The sequence below is a fragment of the Mycteria americana genome, chromosome 9 (assembly GCF_035582795.1).
Source record: "Mycteria americana isolate JAX WOST 10 ecotype Jacksonville Zoo and Gardens chromosome 9, USCA_MyAme_1.0, whole genome shotgun sequence".
In the NCBI taxonomy this organism is placed as follows: domain Eukaryota; kingdom Metazoa; phylum Chordata; class Aves; order Ciconiiformes; family Ciconiidae; genus Mycteria; species Mycteria americana.
Genome location: NC_134373.1, coordinates 40,017,346 through 40,037,050, shown reverse-complemented (window position 1 = coordinate 40,037,050; position 19,705 = coordinate 40,017,346). Strand labels below are relative to the sequence as shown.

Below are 19,705 nucleotides of genomic sequence, written 5' to 3'. Positions count from 1 at the left end.
ACGGCAGCGTTTGACGTTGCCCATAGCTCAGAGAAGAGCCACATGCCTTGAGCATTTTAGGCCTCTGACCCAATCTGCAGCATGGTCTTCTGTTATTTCCTGTTTTGATCAGAGCAGTGAAGGTTTATGGTCCCTGACCAGTATGCTGCACTGGTGAGAATTTCTAAATAAACGTTTTTGTCATCAAAACAGCACTTTACCAGTGTACTTTCTTTCACTCAGGGCTCCTGGAATAAACTGCTTGGGCAAAAACTGAATGGCTGCCGTAAGCTGTGATGACACCAAGCGCTTCCTGATGTAGAGAAGGCCAGTAGTTTTAGAAGCATTTGCTGTATTTGAATTCCTTACTGTTTGTATGGCCAGCTGGAATCTAACTTATGAAAAAAGAAATAAAATATATATACAGCATTGTTTGGCTTCACAGGATCAGAATATGTTTATATAATACAGTCCTATATAGTTCAGATTGGAGAGCCATTGAGATAAGGCATTTCTCCTGCAGCTGTTGATGAGCAAATATCTAATGTGGAATATTCTCTCGTATTAGCTCTTTCTTTCAGTTGCAACGGGGAAGTCTTGTCCAAAGACTTGAGATCTTACCTATCTTACCTGGTTAAATAATTGAGTTAAAGTGCTGTTTCTATATAAATTGGGTCCTAAACTATGTGCTCAGAAGAAACATATATAACATATATGTTCCTGTGTGAACAGAATTGTATTCTGTTGTAAGGAAGTACACTGAAAATATATTTTAAAGTTTGATTTTTAGTCATACTGGTATAAGTAATGGAACCTTAATGTTGACTGCTCTGTTTGAGGGCTTTTGTGTGCTACTGCTTGAGACATAAGCTGTTGTGTAGTGGGAGCAGTAACAAAACCAAGGCAGATGATTTGCTAACTTGAACAGAGTGAGTCTCTCATTGTCTGGAACTAGTTGTATAACTTACTAATATTACTAATTTAAAAAAATATACAAAAGTGGAGAATAAAGTCTTAAGTATATATGCAAGGCTGTTAGGAACCCATGCAGCAGGCATTTTAGAAATACATTGGCTACCATGGTTTTTTTTCCATTTGTATGTGAGAAACGTTCTCTACCAAGTTTGTAAAGCAGGAAAATCATCTTAATCTTTGGTGGCAGAATTGTTAACGAGGGGCTCTAGAGAGCCTGCCTTCTCCTGCCCCCAGCCGTCAGTAAGCGGTGCAGTTAGCAGTGGTGAAGCAGTGCCTTAGTGCTGTAAGGCCACATACCCCAGTGTGAATTTCACTTCCGAATAGATATATATCAAAGTATGTCTTAAACGTACACCTTAGCTAGCCATATTGCTGCACGTCAGATGTGAGAGTAAAAATAAATGTGTGAAGCACCAGACAGTATGAAATCTAAATCTGAAAACCATGTCTCCAAACAGTCTATTATCCTAAATCCTGGACCCCATATATGTGTATATATGGAGCATATATGTATGTTTGATTTTTGATCCACAGTATTTCCTGTAGGCAAGAAATCAAAGATCTTTTCAAGTTATAAATGACAGTAAGTTGGGAAGCCAGTACTTCAGATCGTGGGTATTTTGGATATGAGTAGCTCTTTGATGTCCAAATGAGAACTGGAGGAATGTCTAAAATTAACAATGAAATATGTAAAATTAATGATGAAATGCAGAACTTGGAGGAAAGCAGGCAAGGCCAGGCACTAAGTGTGGTTTGTTTTTTTTTTCCCCTGAATAATTATTTGTTAGGGTTAAGAGACAGAAAGAACAGAAGCAGTTGAGACACATAAATCCCAAGTAAGTTAGTGCTGTATAAGCAACTTTGATTTAGATATTTGTGTGTGTGTAGGTTTACATATAATCAAACATATGTGTGAAATTTAATACATACGCGATTAGCGGAAGTTTTCTCGTTGGCACTTCAGATGCAACTGGATTTAATATCATGTTCATACCTTAATTTTGCTGAATTGTTGTAGTTTCGCTGAATTGTTGTAAAAAAATTGTTGAAAAAAGTAATGTTAGGTTGACAAAAAAAAAGAGGAATTTAATCAGCTTTGCATCTGAAAACATCTTTACGTATTGTGTCTATACAACAGTGTGGCCAGTGTGGCCTCACATGCTGTTTGCCAGTTTTGTTCCAAGATTATTTTTGGGCAGTCAGATGCCATGTTTGTGCAACAGGTTGTCTATGTTAATGACGCTCAATGGTACAAGTATGATATTGCCATAAATACTGTGGGAGTGCTTTCCTCTTAGAGGTAACAACAGTGGTCTTTAAAAAGGTTATTTTGGCCATACCTGTGGCAACAGAAAACTCGTGGTGATCGTGGTCTTGATGAATGAAAGACCATCCAGAGTGCAAGATTTCTTTCACAGTCATTATTAGAAGCTGTCATTGTGGCAAAAAAAACCCCACTCCCCTTAAGTTCATGCCTATGTAGTTGGATTCAGATTTAATATGATGCAGTCTTTTATTCCTTCTCTGGGATGGAAGATTTACTGAATTGATGTTCCATGATGGGCATTACTCACCCTGGCAGAATTCAGTGGTCAAGTGTGTTGGAATGAAGGATGAAGACCTCGCTGTTGCCTTTCAGTATTTCTCTCAATCTGAAAAGACAAAGAGAAGCTTCTCCTTCAGAGAACTGAGATTTTTGATTCCTCCTCTTAAGGCCTAATAAAACCTAGGTAATAGAAACAGAACTGTTATAAAGCCATTATATGAAAGAACTTCCAGAATATTGCAAAGCTTTGTGCATAAGTGCAAGAGTAAATGTATGTGAATGCTGAAAAGTCAGAATGGACTGATTAGGTAAAGCAATGATGGTATGTGAATGTAGTGGCAGAATATTTGGGAGGAAGAACAGTGAAGATAGCTCCATGTCTAGGACTAGCTCTTAAAAAAATAACCCTTTTCCTGTTCTTTCCAGCCAGATTGGTTTGGAGGGAAAAAAAGCCTGAGAGTTGCGCATTAATGACATTATTTTGGATTATTTGACAATGTGGATCTTGATTCTGTTTTCATAGTGGTTTACTTACTGAGTGACACTTTTGTAAATAAAGTAGGAATAAAGTCCATGTTGCATTGTGAAAATAAGGTATTTTTTTATAAATGTCTTGCCTGGTGCATATAATTAAACAAGTGCTTTCTCAGAAGCACCATAATTTCCATCCTTTAAAAATTAAAATCTTTTAATTGAAGTACAGATCCTCATCTGATGCCTAACATATTTCCTGTATATCGTTCTGCTTTGATATTTACTTTACATACAAATATTTCAGAAGACAAAAATTCAACTAGTAGATGGACATACCACATCTTTTATACTCTGATTGTTTTCAAGGTTTACACAGGGAATATGCTGCAGGATGACTGCAGAATAAGTAATCCAGCAGTATTCTGTGAAATTCTGTGTTTTGTGATTTTCCCAGTTGAAAGTTTTGCCATTCACCTTGTCTGTCTACTGGATTGCAGTTTAATACAGTAAATTTCTGGGTATAACTTTGTGTGTGGTTTGAGATAAATACAAGTTCTCCAAATAAACAATAACATGTTGTTGGCTTTAGAAAATAATTTCTTGTCCTGATTTTGCTTTAAAAAAACTTTAACAAGAAGTATAGGCTTTTGTTATCATTTAGTCGGTTTTCTTTTTCGTTGTGATTTAAATGGAAAGGCAGGATTTGTGGAAATGACTGTAGGGTGGTGCTGGCCTAATTAGTAATTTTTTCTGGCTAGGCATAAAAAATTGGTCCTTCTTGTGCCTAAAACTAATAGTGTGCTTTGTATTTAATCTGTAGGTCTTTTGTAAAACATATGGTTGTGCTAGTAAGTGCAAAATACACACATTTAAAGTTCTTATAACATTATTTGGCATGCTGTTCTGGGGAGTCATTTAAGTTTTTTGTTGGTAGTTAAATTTACTAAGGTAGGCTATCTCTCCCTGCAAAAATGTATATTTATATGTATCTATAAAAGTATATTTTTTTTAAAGGAATAGTAGTAGCTGAACTGGAACTTGCAGTAGCAATTTTGGAATTGAATATGGCTTTTCTACTAGTGTCTATGCAAGGATTAAATATGAAACACTATAGTGCTTTATAAAAGTACTAATACCTTTTACAAGTTTTTGCAAAGAGTTTTGGGATTGTCCGTGTGATGTGTTCACCGTTGGGCTGAGTGATGTCTCTTACAGGGGTTTTTTTTGTTGGCCTCGTTGAGATGAATTGCCAGTAATTGGTATTTCACCCAGAAGCGACCCAGGTGACTTACGGAATTCCACCACCTTCAGCAGCTCCATGCATGTGGAATGTCTTCCCTAATCAGGCTTAAGAGAGAGGGGCATTCAGCACAGTCATGATTGAAAACCTGCCTTCTAAAAAAAAAAAAATCAGCAGGGGCATGTGACACGACGGCTCCTCCATGCCTTTGCCCTCTCGTTGTCAGAGCACAGCTTATGCCGCTCTTAGACATCCTTACCGACCACAGGACGTTGCTAAAGCAGAAAGCTACTTTGCATGTTCCTCTTTATGAATCTGTTTCATGATTCAACTTTTAAAAGTCACAACCCCCAACATGCAACTGCAGTTTCATGGTAGCTGTGACATTATTTTACTATTCATGCTGTGAGTTTCATTCTATAGTAAAATGAATATTATATTGGCCTTTTAAGTTGGTTGTCAGTGGAGAATAGGGAAGCTACACTTAGAGCATCTGTATGCAATCTTGGCGACAAGTAGGACCCTCTGGAAAGCTGTTACTGTTGGGGCAGAACTAATCATTCCATGTGAAATTATATAAGGAGAATTAGCTCTGACTCTACCTCATTTCCTTTCATACCGCTGTGAAAATAAGCTTAGAAGCGTCAAACCTTCCCTCCTTATTTCTCCAAGTACTTTATTAAATACTTCTTTTTATTAAGGCTTATTTATTGTAGGTGCTAGAAACAAAAAATAACTACCTCTATTTCTAGGTACTAATGGGATGTGCATCCTTGTCCTATTTGCCAGTTTTGATTTCCTTCTCAGGACTGGATTCCTGGGATTGGTTGCCGTTGCCTTTTCTGTACTTTGACTTTATTTCCCTGGTGGATCATTCAGAATACTTCATATTTAAGGTAGCATGCTTGATGTGATAGAAAATTGTCAATCACAGACTGCCTTGGCTATTTAGGAAAAAGAGATATCAAAAGCCTGCTTGGAGCTCTAAGGAGCAGTCAAGTCACCTGCTGATTTGCCTGGCAGGAGCCTAAACTCGTACAGCCTTTAGGTTTAGAAAAGGAAACGCAGATCTCTGGAGGTCATCCGCTTTACGCTAAGGCCCTGTACTGTATGCGTGAGTATATAGTGTTGATTGTAAAGCCAGACAGGTATGTATAGATGGTTTCTGACATGTTCATCTTACCAGGTCTTAAAAACAATCAGTGAAGATTTGTGTAACCCCTCCATAACCTAATCTGTTGTTTAACTATCCCTAGAGGTAGCATATTTCTTCTAATACTATTCTAAGTTTTTTCCTAACCTGTTAAGCTTCTTGTTTTTTTGTTTTTGTTTTTTGTTTTTTTTTTCTGCTGTGGATATTGCAGTAGTGGGACATGAGCATCATTTTTGTAATTGCTGTTAACCTATTTTGAAGCCTGCGCCCTCTTTCTTTACTCATCTTTTTTTCTGTACTCAGCAAGCCCATTTCCCTTTAACTTTCCCTGATTGCTTAGATTTTCTTCTGAGCTTTTCTAGGTTTCCTACATCTGTGTATCCAGACCTGAACATAATATACAAACTTAGTCAGTATCAGTGATGAATAGAATAAATCTTACCATCTTTTGCGTATGATGTTCCTGTTAATACAAATTCAAATTAATTTTTCACTTTTTGCATTCAATTCAGTATTAAAACCCCAGTTTCAGTTCTGTTCTTAATCACTTAGTCCTACTTTTTTCAATTCTAACTCTGCTTCCCAGAATGCTTGCAGCCCTTCCCAGGTAACTACAAAATTTTGCAAGTATATTGTTCATCATCCAAGTAATAAATGAAAACATTAAATAATCCTGTACTGAAAATGCTGCCTGCATTATAATGTGAGAGCTAAGAGGAAGAAGCGTGTTATAGTCGGAGTCCTGCAAATCTGTATGTTGATGCAGACCCGACCTTTGGAGATGGAGTTGCAGAATGGCTGGGTTGTGCTCTCACCCCTTCGTCGTCTTTGGGGCCGTTTGCTGGTCTTGCTTGGGTATGTTTGTGTCCATCTTGTACTGGGGAGCCTGGAACTGGACAAATTGTCAGACATCTTGTAGCTGTAGGTGTTTAGGGAGGGAATCTTTAGTGAGATAAAAGAAAAAAAGCTTGGAGAATGTTTACATGGATCTGCACACCTGAGTCACTAGTGGTTCAGTTCCTTGGAGTGGTGTGTAAAAATCACCTGTAATTAATCGGATAATTATATCTGTGCACGCTTCTGTGTCTGAGTAACTTGAGATGCGTCTGTACACAAATGGTGATTCTTCATGGCTGCTCATGAACGCTAAAAAAAAAAAAATCTTTGATCAAACAAATCTCATTGTTTGAAGTAAGTGTTATTTTGTGAATCATGTAGACAAGGGAGGAGGGGAAGAAAGGGTATCTCTACTTCAAAACCTTTTCTTTCATGCTGTTTGCTTGGAACATAATCTGCAGGCGTTTTTCTTTTATGTTAGTGTTTTAGTATACCCGATGTGATCAGAAACACTTTATCTTGTCCTCTTCACTGACGTTTCCAAAAACCAAGCAACTCAGAGGTGCTGCTAGAGAGTCGGAAAGTAGCAAGGACCATGGCTTACAGTTAAGGCAGATGTGATTGCAACATCTGTGCCTAGGAAAGCTGCAGTCTGATCTGCCTTCTGTCTTCAGGATTTCTGGGATTCCAGAAGCAGAAGTGGTGCAGATAAGACATGTCCTTTGAGGTTTTGAAATACTTCTGCTTAGATTGTAAAGCTCTTCCTTATGAGGCCCACAGGAAGCACATCTCCTATAGCGCAGCCAAATTGGTATCATTATTAAATACTTCTTCTCACACTCTCCGGTGGTAACTCTTCTCTGTGGTGGCGTTATTTGGGAAGAAGAGCCTCTATGGTTGCCTCTGTGTATTGACTAGCTGAGTATGTGGCCTCACCACATAACTGTGCGTGGTAATTTCTGACTTGGAAGCTGTGATGGGATCCAAAGAACAGTTTATCGAGGGTTTTTCACCTTTTTCCTTAAACTGAACTCTTCAGTACTAAAACTTGGTACTTCTAGCTTGGAAACTTCATTAGAACACGATCTAGAATAATAGGAAGAAAAACCCCACAGCCTTGCCAACAGACAAATTAAAATTAATTTTCTTTAATGATTCTCCCCTTTGCCAAGTGTGTTCTTGCAAAATGTGTCTTTGCCCTTGGTTTATTCTCAGTGCAGCAACCGCGTTGCTTTCTGGGGTGACATAAAATTCTGCATATTCCTCTTCGGGTTATTAAGAAAACTGCCCTTTGCCATCATCTCTGAGCAGCAGTCGTATGTCTACTTCCTGATCTCAGGACTCTCCTGCTTATGTTGGGGCTCCTCGCTTGCTGTGCTTTGTCTCCGCTGTTGCGTCCTGCTCTTGAAGGCTGTGCCAGGTGAGATGTGCTTGCTTTTCTTTCCCCTTTCAGGAGAGCTCCTCTGGCCTGTTGTGCAGCCTGTGGGAAGAGGCATGCCGGTGGCCTTCCTCTGCTCCAGCTATAGCCTTTTGAAAGGACTTCACTAATACAGTGCACGGCAGGCAAAACAGGTATGCTCTCTGGGAGTTCAACAGAAAGCACATACTTCAGAAATGGAAAGATACACTGCTGTAAGTTCGCGAATATGTTCTGCAAAAGAAGCAGCCTGTAAGTAATATATTAAAGGAGGAACTGGATGAAACATGAAGACAACCTCCAAATGAGAAAAGCAGGTGGTTTGCATTATTTCCTTCATGCTTAGTTTTTATGTTGGTGTCATCATAATAATACATGACAAATGAATATGCTTTTCTCTCAGTGATGTTTAAAATTTGATTACGTGAATATTTATGTTGTTCAGTATGTAGAAATAATTGAAAAGTTTTATTCTTCGCTGGATTGTACATAGAGTAATTTTGGAAGTTGAACAGCGTATTTCATTGCAGACTATCTTAAAATAAGTTCTTAATCGTTTGGATGCATTAATATTACACTTAAAAATGTAAACTTTGAAAATGTAGTTATTAAATTCTGTTCAAGATGTGAACTCTATTCTGTTTTCCAGCATTAATTATGCAAGTTTGAAATTCTCAGTTTCATTTAAAGGTAGGGCTTCTTATTTGTGTGTAGCTGTTGAAATAAATTACCAGTACAAGCAAACATTCTACTAGTAAACAAGGGATGCCTGGAGTTGGGTCTGCTAACTGAGACAATTTAATTCATCCATCATCAGGGATGATGTTTCTTAGCAACACAAAGTATTTTCACCCGGGGCGCTTTCACGAACTTTCACATTTTTCTTCAAATACAGCCTTGGTAGTATTTTATATGACCTGAAGTTCGTCCATCTGTCCTGAAGCTCCCAATACTTTTCCATTCCCTCCAATGATCAAATGATCTGCTATACGTTTTTTTCAGCTTAATAATACTCAAGTTGACTAGAGAATCATTTCGCATGTCAGATTTTTCCAAAGGGTTCTGGGAAATTATTTGTTGCTCTGTATAGCAAAGCTAAAAGTTATTGAAAATGTGTTACAGTTTCATAATAAAACAGATACGAAAAATATTGGCTTGGGAGCTAACTAAATGCTTTCTGATAGCCATAGCCTCAAGGGGGATACTCGGATCATTTGTAATAAAAGGATATCTTTGATATCTTTTGGTGAATTGACTAGTGTTCTGTTTAGATCATAATTTATGAAAAAACTGGCTTGATACACAGTGTTACATTATCAAATTGTTTGGGTGTAAGAATTGCCTTAATGTATGGTCAGGATTTTCAATGTTTATTCTTTTAATATAGTCTATGAAATCAGAAGAAGCTGTTGATACATTAAGACTCTACCTTCATTTCTTGCTTTCCATTTTTTTAGCACATGGGAAGCTGATTTGATAAGCGTAGTTACAGCCCAGTGTTGCTGGGGAGATTTGGCTTGCTTAAGAAACCCCTTCAGGTGTATAACAAGTGTTATTCAGTGCTGAGAGCAAACATCTTCCAAATGCAATGTATTATTTTGCTCTGAGAAATAATATATTTTTTAAATTTTTGGTAAACTGCTCTGAAAACTTCCGTAATTCTGTGATGTGAATAGTGACTAAGCCTCTGCTTATATCTTGCTTTGAGAGAAAAAGTTTTAGTGGTTATAGGATGAAAGCTTCTTTATCAGCAGTGTGTAGTGATAAGTGTTTGAAAAATGTTGTGATGAATTAAGTATTACTCAGCTTATTTCACAAAGGTGTACAGAAACCATTTTAAATAGTGGGAAAACAAATTACAGAAATATTGGTTTGATTCTTCCTTGTAGTTCAAAAAAAATAAATCCTGTGTTGCAGCTCATGTCATCTTAGCTTTATTTTACTGAGTTTTCATGTACGCATGTAAAGTCTTTGTACATATGGATATATGTAAAAAGCGAATTGGAAGAATTAGTGGGATGCTGTTATATAAAGGTTTTATTGATGGTGTTTTGGACTGTATGTGGTGTTAATGCACGAGGGAGTACTTTGGGAGTCCTGAGAGTTGCCAGCAAAGTCCGTGCTCGCTTTGTCATTTAACTGGATGCTTTTCTGTAAGGATGACATCTTGCAAGTGTACTCGCAAGTAATTCCTGTGTGATTTCAAGCTAAATGGCTCTGGGTTTCTAGCTGGTGTTTTCTAGTTCTGGGACACTTAATTGCATGTCCAAGCTTGGACATTGTGTTTAAGATCATCTTTGTTGCAGTGTAGGCATTTCACACCGTGGTATTAGTGTCCAGCGCCTTGCAAGATCTCCAGGCGTTTCCGAGAGTCCTTTGAAGAATCACCTAAGTTGGAAGTTTCTTCTGTTATCCCACAGCAAACAGAAAGAAGGAGAGAAAGAAAGTCTTAGCAAAGGGTTTTGCTAGCAACAGGGGCTTTAGCCTTTAAAGTGTCAAGCGTCAGATCTTTGAAAACAGCAGCAGTCACTTATATCTGATGTTGCCTTACCTGTATGTTTAACCCACGGCAGCTTGCAGAAAGGTCAGGTCTCTGTCTGCTCCCCCTCCTGCAAGACTTTGTTGCACATGGTGACAGACTGTCTACGTTTTCACCTCTTGCCTTAGCATCCTGGGATCATCTGGGAAGCTCCAGAATCAGTTGTAGGCTCTCCTTGCCCCTTCAGGTGCTGTATAGAACATTCATTGCTCATAGGAGTAGGCAGAGTTTGTAGTCGTGATGACTCCTCTAGGTAGTTGCACAGTCAGATGTCATGGATGTTTGCTGAAGGCTAGTGTTTGCGCTGCAATATAGTAATGTACCTATGGTCACGTTGTAGACCTGTATTTGCATCTCAGCATATGGTATTTTGTTCTGTAATGCTCTGTGTGTAAAGGCTGACTTTAAAGCTGGTAATAAATTTTTCAGAAAGTCAATTTTGAAAAGATTTTTAAATATTGAAATCTCTTCATAATTGAGCCTTTATTTTTCCAACTGTAAAACCAGTGTCTAAATTTACAGAACTTGCAAAGACTGCCACAGGCCACGTATGCACAACCTGTTTAATAAGAAACCAAACCTCCCACATACTCTCCAGAAATTAGACTGAAATTCCTGTTTCTGACTTGTTCAAGACACTGGATCTTAAAGCCATTTAGCACATGTTGGCAATATCCAGTCTTAGGTGTAAGAACAGTTTAATTTTGGGGAAGGCTTTGTTTGGGGTAGAGAAATGAAGAATTCCATTGGATTCATAAGCAAAATACAGCTCTGCTGTGAAGTAACTGGAAACAATGCTGGTGGAGATGCATGAGTCTAAGATGGAGAAGAGGAAGGAGGGCTTCTGATAATTTCCCCTTATTTGGACAGGTTTTTTTATATAGCAGAATGGTTACTTTGGATAGGCAAATAATAAGAAAACATCACCCGAGTGCTGTACTAAAGACAAAATTCATTACCAAATGTTACTTTTAAACCACAGCCTCTCCAGCCTGACTGGAACAGCCGCTGCGGTCGTTCTCTTACCCCTGCTCCCTTTTCTTCAGCTGGGGCTTCTGCCCATATTCTATGTAATTTCCTGTGGTTAGGTATAAAGATATGAAGAATTGATGAAAATTATCTTTTTTGAAGGTAGTAAAAGGTCTGGAGTAAGTCTAATAAATAGATAGGGATAACTTGTAACGAGGGACACACAGTAGTGTCAGAACTGTTGTAAGTTTTCAAAAACTACTTTTCATCTTCATCCATCCATGATTCAAGTAAAGAACATTCACATTATGGCCTGCAGCACAATACAAATTGTACTTTGCTAGCTTTTGGTTAAAGCGATGAACATATTATTTGAATTTTAGGAAAGACAATTTGAAAACTTACTATATTTAGGATTTAGTCTTGAAGTTATAAGAATAACTAGTGGTTTTTGCTGTTGTTGCATCTTTTAATGTTCATGTGCAAAGAATGATGTGATCAGAGTTGTCACTGGGAACGTTTAGTTTTTCATGCAAAGTATTTTTGGGCAGCTTTTATTTGGAAGAACATGGGATGGGATATAAAAGAACTAGTCTAAGAAATTACCATTTATGTTAAAAGGTCACAAATTATAATTGTTTGGATGCTATTTCTGCAGTTAGTGTCTGCAAAACTGGAAAAGGTGAGTGCAAACCGGTAAGGCTAAAGTGTTTCTCAAGGTGGTGGTTTGGCTTGGGGGTTCTCATCATTTAACATAGCTGTGTCCTTTCAGAGAATCAGGAACTAAATGATTTTATTCTAATTAGGACTTGGACACATTTATGAATGAGAAGTCAAATGTCTTCCTGTATGCATAGTCTTTCTGTTACGTGTTGTGTTTGCATGTAACTCGTACTGTGTGAGAGTTTGCATGAAAGCAAATGGATATGGTTCCATTCAGTCTCTCTGTAGTACCCAAAGCTATTTTGTGTTGCCAATAAAAATCTTAAATTCTCTACATTACTGGGCTTTATTTCCAGCCAAGGAGTAGTACATGAAAGTGTTGTGGGATCTTTAATTGCTATATTTTTTGAAGTCTCCATTTTGAGTGTGTGTGTATCTCTCTCTGGCCCTGGCTCATTGGAAGCTATAGTGAGATGTGCTCTTCCAAGCAGGTCGTTCTGCTGAGCAGGTTACAGGGAGTGATGGATGTGGGAGAGGTTGAATCTCAAATGTTGGTGATGTTGTTTTGACACAGTAGTGTACTGTGTTATCGAGGAGGAGGAGGAGGACCTACTTCTGATGAGGTCCTTCCATTGTACCTCCGCAGTACGGAACGAAAGCCTGTCTGACGTAAATGTTTTATGGTGTTTCAGGCTTTAACTGGTAGTCCCTGAGATCAGAAAAGTAACTGGGTCCTTAAATCCCAGTCATTCGAGAGATGTGGGGAGAAAACACCCTTCACAGCTTACTGTCACAAGATTTTGAGATAAAATTTAGAGAAGTAGCAGTCATCCTCTACAGCTGCCTGCCGATAACGTGGTTTTGTTCGTGCCCTCCTGGCTGTAGCTGTGTCTCTCTTTTCCAAGCGTTGCATTGTATATAGGGTCAGGGGGTCAAAATTTTTATATTTTTGGTTTGCTAGTCTAAGCCTTCAATCCCAACCTCCCTCCCCCAAGCTTTTAATACCCTAATAACCACTTTTCCATGTACACTTTTATGAAACTTGATTACAGATTTTCATAACCTCTGCTTTCGTCAGTTAACTATCTTCAGCCAGGGAAGTCAAGCTTTGATTCAGTGTTATCTTTGTACTAACAAAATACGAGGATGCTTATTTCAATGTTAATGTGCTTTCCAAACTCCAAATTTGCTTGGCAAAATTTTTTGTCTGTACTCTTTAATAATATTGTGATGCTTGTGTCCCCTACCCCCCGAATCTCCTCCTCTAGAAACTCCTCATATTCTTCCTTATTCTGAGAGTTGGCAGGTATTATGTCCTATTCAAAGGAAGCAATTTTATTCTTAACATGGTCTCAAAATGTAAAACCAAAACATTGAGCTGTTTGCCATGAATTTTACTTAAATTGGTTTTGATTGAGGGGAAAAAATTTGATTCTCTTCAGATCATTCAGGAATTTAAGTAAAAATACTATGCTTTGGTAACTTTTGGAAGCTCTGTGTAAACTTTTGAAGCCTGTTGTTTTTTTTTTTTTTTTATTTTTTTTTATTTGCAGGGGTTTCTGTAGACTATGGGATTTACAGCGCCTGGGCCAGGCTTGCTTTTACAGTGCCTGGCAGTGTAACATCAGGTAGCTTAATGTGACTTGACGGGTCTGATTCAAGATGATTGCAACCCATACCTCTTCTTCCCAGAAATAATGTTTTTTTTTTTTTTTTTTTTAATCTGTCAGTATTGCTATTTTGTATTGAGGACTGATACAACTAATCAGTCCTTTTCTGTATGTAAGGTAAGTTTGAAGTAAGGGTGATATGGTAGGCTGTTGCCTCGGTTGGTGTAGACTGAACCGTACGGTAAACACTTTTTTAGAGCATTGCATGGAAACTGCATAGTCTTAGATGCTGCAATATGAGTTTTTGGTCTAGATTTTATATTCTAGAAGAGAATTAATAGTCTTGAAAGACTGTCTCTCTCAATGGGACAGCTAGCATAACTGTGGCCTGTGGTAAAAATAAATAACACTTAACCAGTTAGGCAGCTGGCACTCCACACCTACGTCTTCCCATCCATACTGTGTGGTTGAGTGTTTTTTTTTGTTGTTGTGTGTTTTTTAATTTTTTTTTTTTATTCAGAGCAGGCTACAGCAAAGCTTGTTTGATGAATTGCAATTTGTCTCGTGAGCATGATACTTTGAGAATAAGAACAACAACTGAGCATTGGGTGGCTTCTTTCTGATTCAATAAGCAAGCCTTCCATTATAAATTAGTTTCAGAAACAAGTTACTGGTGGGTGTGTGTATATACATATATAAAAATATATATTAAAAAAGTATAGAGCATCCTGAAATAGGTACAGTGGAATCCCAGTTATACAAACAAAAAGCAAGAATCTAAGTAGTTCTGTATTCAGTGTTAATGATCTGTATTTCATGTGAAAGGTTGACCTTTGCAGGGCCTTTTCTTCTGAAGTAAAGAATAGGCTGATCTGTTTCTCCCACAGCTGGAAGGGCAGGGGGAGATTTGGCTGATCTTATTTTTTTCAGCAAGACTATCACAGGGAATGATAGGGCCAGTTGCTGAGATTGCAAAGGACTGCGCGGCCCCAGGCATCTTTAACTATGTGCGAAGACTGATTCTGTTCAATGCAAAAAAAATATGAAATGCCTAAGTTTAGACCGAACACTGATTCAGGTCAGGAAAAATGGGATCCTTCCCACTGACTTAAAATGGATACGCGAGACTTCCGTATGATGGTTCATATAAATCAAAGTGAATGGGCATTAGATTACACATTCATCATTATGATTATCACTTGAACTGCTTAGCATGTGTGACCTGGTAAGCATTTGCCAGTATTCTATTTAACTATAAAGACAATATTATAACATTTTATTCTGAATTTTATTTAATTTATTGTGGTGGTCTAAAGCTCTACAACTTGAAGAGTTTGAGAGACAGATAGATGATCAAGAGTATGCACATTCTGCATGGGGAATCTAGGGTGTGTGGGGTTTTTTTACATCTGGGGATCTAGTTACCCATATATAAAACATGCTTTTTATGGCAATAAGAGTCTATTTAAAATTCTATTTTTAATCCAATATAAATCTATTTTAAATATGTTATGATAGCTATTTAAATGCTTTCTTGTGGACAAAAGCATTCTGCCCACCCAATTGTGTAACTTCAGCTTAAGCCAATTTTCTGTTTCCAGCCTCTTAATTGTTCTGTAATCTATGGAGTACAAATAATTAAATGTGTCCAGTCTTAAATGTTTGGTTAATCTCATTATGCTCTGGGAGATGGTTTACAGTTTGGGTCTTGGGATGTGGGGCTGGGACTTTGGCCTGTTCACGGTTGTTTTAAAAGCTGAATGCTGTTAGAGGCTGTTGCCTCTGCTGACAAGACTTTCCCAAAGAAAGCCTCAAGAACATTTTACAGCATCCAAATAAGAGATTGAAGCATTGCCTTTAAGCATTTAAAATAATACTAAGATCCGTCGAAGGAATATGTTTGGTCAGTTGGGCAGCGCTCGCTCTTCAGAACTGAAGGATCTAGAGAAACCCGATGATTTGAGGTATGGTCAAGGATTCAGTAGAGCTGCTGCAGAAAATGTGAAGCATTGGGAAGAGGTTGAAAACATTTTGTATTTTTGTGGACCAGCTCTCCTCCCTTTGCCTGTTGTAGCTCCTGAATGGGTGAAAAGATCTGAGAGTACATGTATGTGGAGAGAACGTATGGACTGCGGTACGATACAAGTGTACATTCATGTGTGAGATTGATGTCTGGTGCGACAGCAGTTTTCCCCGGGGTTATGACATTAATGTTACCTGCCCTTGTGAGAAGGGACTGCAGGTCTGTCAGGGTCGCAAGTGAAGTACCCCCCTGAAGGACTGATGTTGGGATATAGAGTCAAACACATCTCACTTCATTTTATCACTCTTTTATGCATAAGTAGTTCTAGGAAGGCCTGGTAAATAGGGAATTACTGGTTTTGTTCCATCTGTGTTTTAAATTAGACCAGTCACTAGCTTTGTTATCAGATTCTAATGCATCTTATACAGCCATTCCTGCTGTTTGTTGTCCTCTGCTCTCCCTGCTTTTGCATTACTGTGGGCTCTGGATCTGCGCTTGATTTAAAGTCAATAAAAATCTCTATCGGAGCTTCTGTTAGTGTTGAAAGTCTCTAATCACTTATGGTATTTTTTTGGCACATGAGCTTAGGAAAGCTGATCCTAAATGTGACTGTGATTCTTGAGTGGGGAAAAAAATCCACCTATTTTCCTTGCTAGTGGAAACTGTAAAATAAGAACCTCAGAGGAACATGGAGGGGCATCCTCCGCAGGTTGTCCGCAGCATATTTGGTCAAGAAAAACAGTTTAAGGAATGTGACATGTGGTTCTTGATGCAGAAGAAAGCTTCTGTATGCCTAATACACTGGAAAACATTTCTTCAAGACCTTCCTTCTTCTTCCTTGTGCAAAATTTGCCCCTGTAGTATTAGTAAGGTCAGTATCCACATAGGTTATCTCCTACATACTGAACGTGATGCCCAAGGTCAGCTTTGGCTTGTAAATGCAACTTTAAGGAATGTTTTGTCTGGTCCTGTTAAAAAGCATCTATGTAAGTTGTTTGTTTAGAAACTTACTTACTCCTGCTCTTCCTGGACTTGTCTTCAGTTCCTGATTAAAAAATAACAATTGTAAGTGAAACATGGTGTCCTGCTTAACAAGTAAAGTTTGTGGAAATAATCCTTATGTGTATACATATACTCATTGACCGATTCTCTTAAGTGAATTGGTATTAATTTTAAGGTGAATGTTTTCTGTTCTGGATGTTTAGGCAGACTTTTCTATTCTTTACTAAACCTTGGTGTGAAAAAACACGTTGTTGATTTTGTGAGAATAATGACTATGTTGTATTGTTAATTGAGGAGTATTAGAGCGAGTCTGTGATTCAGGGAGGAATTATCAAAATGCTGTCTCATAAAAATCGAATAACCTCAGCTTCTGGATCAAGTGGACAAGTTCACGTGTCCCTGTAGCTCTTTGAATGTCCTGGCTTGAATCTTTACTACCAAAAAGGTCTCTGCACTTCATCATGTATTGGCACGTTCACCAAGAATCAGCATTCCTCTTCTGTGTTCTGTCTTGATAGCTTTTTCATTAATCCTTCAAAAGTACTGGACTGCTTAATGGAGTCGGAATAAAAACAATGCATTTTCAGAAAGTCTTCCGGTGTGTTATGTTTGCTTTCCATGTTTCACTTAAGCATTAATCAATTAACTGATTTTGATTCTAGTCACTTCTCAGGTTAGATCTCGGCGATACGTGGATGGGTAATGTACTCTGTAAATTAGGTGTGGAACGGTTGGAGAAACGCACAAGCTGGTGCTGTGCAGAGCCAAGTCAGGTTGGGCCTGGCTTTATTTTCGGTTGCGTATGCTATCTTGTGAATGCAGGGCAGCCTGGCAAGGCTAATGCCAAACTGCAGCTAATCGGCTGTCCTGCGTCAAAATTGGTCCTGTAGAAAATGGCTCAGATGTTCGTTTTCTATGTGTCCTTTTGTACCCGTTTTGTTGCCTAAGTTGTCTACCATCAGGGCTATCCCGTTCCTGCTGCTCTAGGTGATGAAGACTTGGCCTCTTTTCGCTACTCACGTTATAGCACGGCTTTGCGATGCTAAGCCTCGTTTGTTGAATCTTACTCTTGCGGGTTTTGCAAGTGGAAGAGTCTTTAGCTCAATGCTGTAGTTTGTGAGGGGGTGGTAATTGTGCTGGGGCTGGTCGGAGGCTCGTGCTGAGACTCGCACCCAAAGGAGCATCGCGAGGAGGTGAGCACCCAGCTAGCAGCGAACTCCTACGGCTTCTGCCCACCCCATTGCCCGGCAGCCAGATTCATTGCACAACACCTAGTCATTCGTTGGGGTGAAGGAGAAAGGAAGGAGGTTATTTGGGGCACCACTTTGCATCTTTAGCATTTCTTTAAACAATTTAACTCTTGGTGGCTGCTACTTTCAAATTTATACATTCAGCTCAGTTTTGCTATCAGCTGTAACTTTCTTGATGCCTTAATAAAGGTGGGAGGGGGGATTACTTTTTAAGTATTGCTTGGCTGTCCTAGAATGAAGTTTTTTTTCATGCTTAAAAATTATCAGTTCGTAGTCATGAGCCACAGGCCATCAAGTGTCACAATTTTGCTTATAAATGGGACCAGAGAGTATTTCAACAAAAATTTGTTACTGATTACCTTTAAGGATTCTGTCTAAAAGTTAAAGCTTACAGTTTGTGATACTACATAGATAATGAAGACAACTTCACCAGTGTTTCTTGTGTCATATTATTTCAAAATTAGATTTGTTATAGGTATATTATGACAGGCAGCGTTGCAACTCAGAATGACTGTTCCCTGGACGTTGAACGTCTGCTGAAGATGTTCAGTATGATCTGTGGTGCAACTGAGCTGGATGTAATTAATTGTTTAGTGAAGGATATCTGCTTATGTGTTATGCGAACGATGGAAAAAGAGAGCAAGTCATCAGAAGCAAAGGTGTAGCTGCCTCCGCTCTTCTGGTAAAGGGTCCTCAACTCCTGAAAAGCCAGTCTTGGCAGATAGTAGATGCCAAGGATGGAGAGCTGGGGCTCGTGTAGTCTCCACTTAGTTAAGGTATTTCCCCAGTTATTTGCCCACTCTGAAATCATTTCATTGGATGTGTCTTAGCCCTTGCAATCCTATATTCAGCAACCTGTAAGTTGTGCTCAAGCTGTGAGTTTTACAGGGTTTCTAATGCTCTGTTGGAGGGTGAGGTTGCTGTTATTTTTTTTTCTTTAAATTTTATGAGCATTTTATATAATGATGTTCCTGTCATGCTTTTGGCCATGAATCAGCAAAGCATTTATGTGCGTGCTTTAATTGAAGCGTGGAGTTGTCTCGCTGTGCAAATGTTGAAGTCAGAGACTATTAATTAAAATTAAGTATCTGCATAAGTGCTTTTTCTAAAAATAAGTTGCTTCATAACAGCTTTGGGCCATATTGGGCGAGGACGGGTTTACTTCTTTCAAACTTTGAAAACAGGTATGTAATTCTCTCTGAATTGTATGATGATAAAACGTAGCAGCAATACCAGAGGGCAGAATGTTCATGGGATGGAGTGTGAACTTTCTGCCTCGTAAGACGTCACCTAAGCTGCTATTTATTTGTTTTTGAACAGAGAATAAAACTGTTACGGTTTTCGTATTGCGCAGAGGGTGGTGTCAAGGAAAACTTCAGGAGAAGTTACTGCTTAAGCTACCCCCGTGGTGGAAGCACACAAGTTATAGGAAGCAGTCCATTCATCATCTTCCCTACTGAGTGCCTGGTTACAACTCCGTTCGCCTTCCATCGAGTAAAGCCTTGCATCGTTTAACTAAAGTCAGTGCTTCTCAGTGTGGGGCTTCTTAGCTAGTTGTGGTATGTGTCATTTATATTTCCTATCTGTAGTCGAAAGCATTACAAGTATTTCAAGGGAATACTGTGGGGTTTTTTTCTCTCTATGTATTAGACAATTTACTATACACATTTACTGTACTATTTACTTTACAAAATTATCTGGTTTATTAATTCTCACGGCACCTTGGTGAAATAGCGTACTTTTATCTCCTAAGTCTAGCTCTTTACCAGACTCACTTTATCATGCTAGCCTGTTACCTTTTTTTCAGATTTATTTTGAAAATAGACTTCTTTTTACAAGCCCTAGTATTCCCCACCTGCAGCAAACCAATACATTAATAGAGGGAAGAAATCTGGGAACAGAGAAGAGAGGAATGTGTATCAAGCTGCTTGTACCGTCAGATTTCTGATTGCACCTCTGCAAGGCTGATTTTTAAGCTCTTTCAGACCTGCCTTTTTGCAGGTATGTATATAAAGCACTGACCACATT

The 19,705-nt window shown here is 38.6% G+C and overlaps 1 protein-coding gene across 6 annotated transcripts in view; it reads left to right on the top strand.

Moving 5' to 3' along the window:
* Positions 1–19,705, top strand: part of QTMAN (queuosine-tRNA mannosyltransferase) — a 201,614-nt gene that overhangs the window by 2,642 nt on the left and 179,267 nt on the right. For 5 of the 6 annotated variants that reach the window (XR_012777020.1, XR_012777021.1, XM_075511433.1 and 2 more), the window contains exon 2: positions 223–306. The exons of the other annotated variant lie outside the window; for it this stretch is intronic. The gene's annotated coding sequence lies outside the window, so the exon portion shown is untranslated. The remainder of the gene's footprint in view (positions 1–222; positions 307–19,705) is intronic. 6 annotated transcript variants of the gene reach the window in all.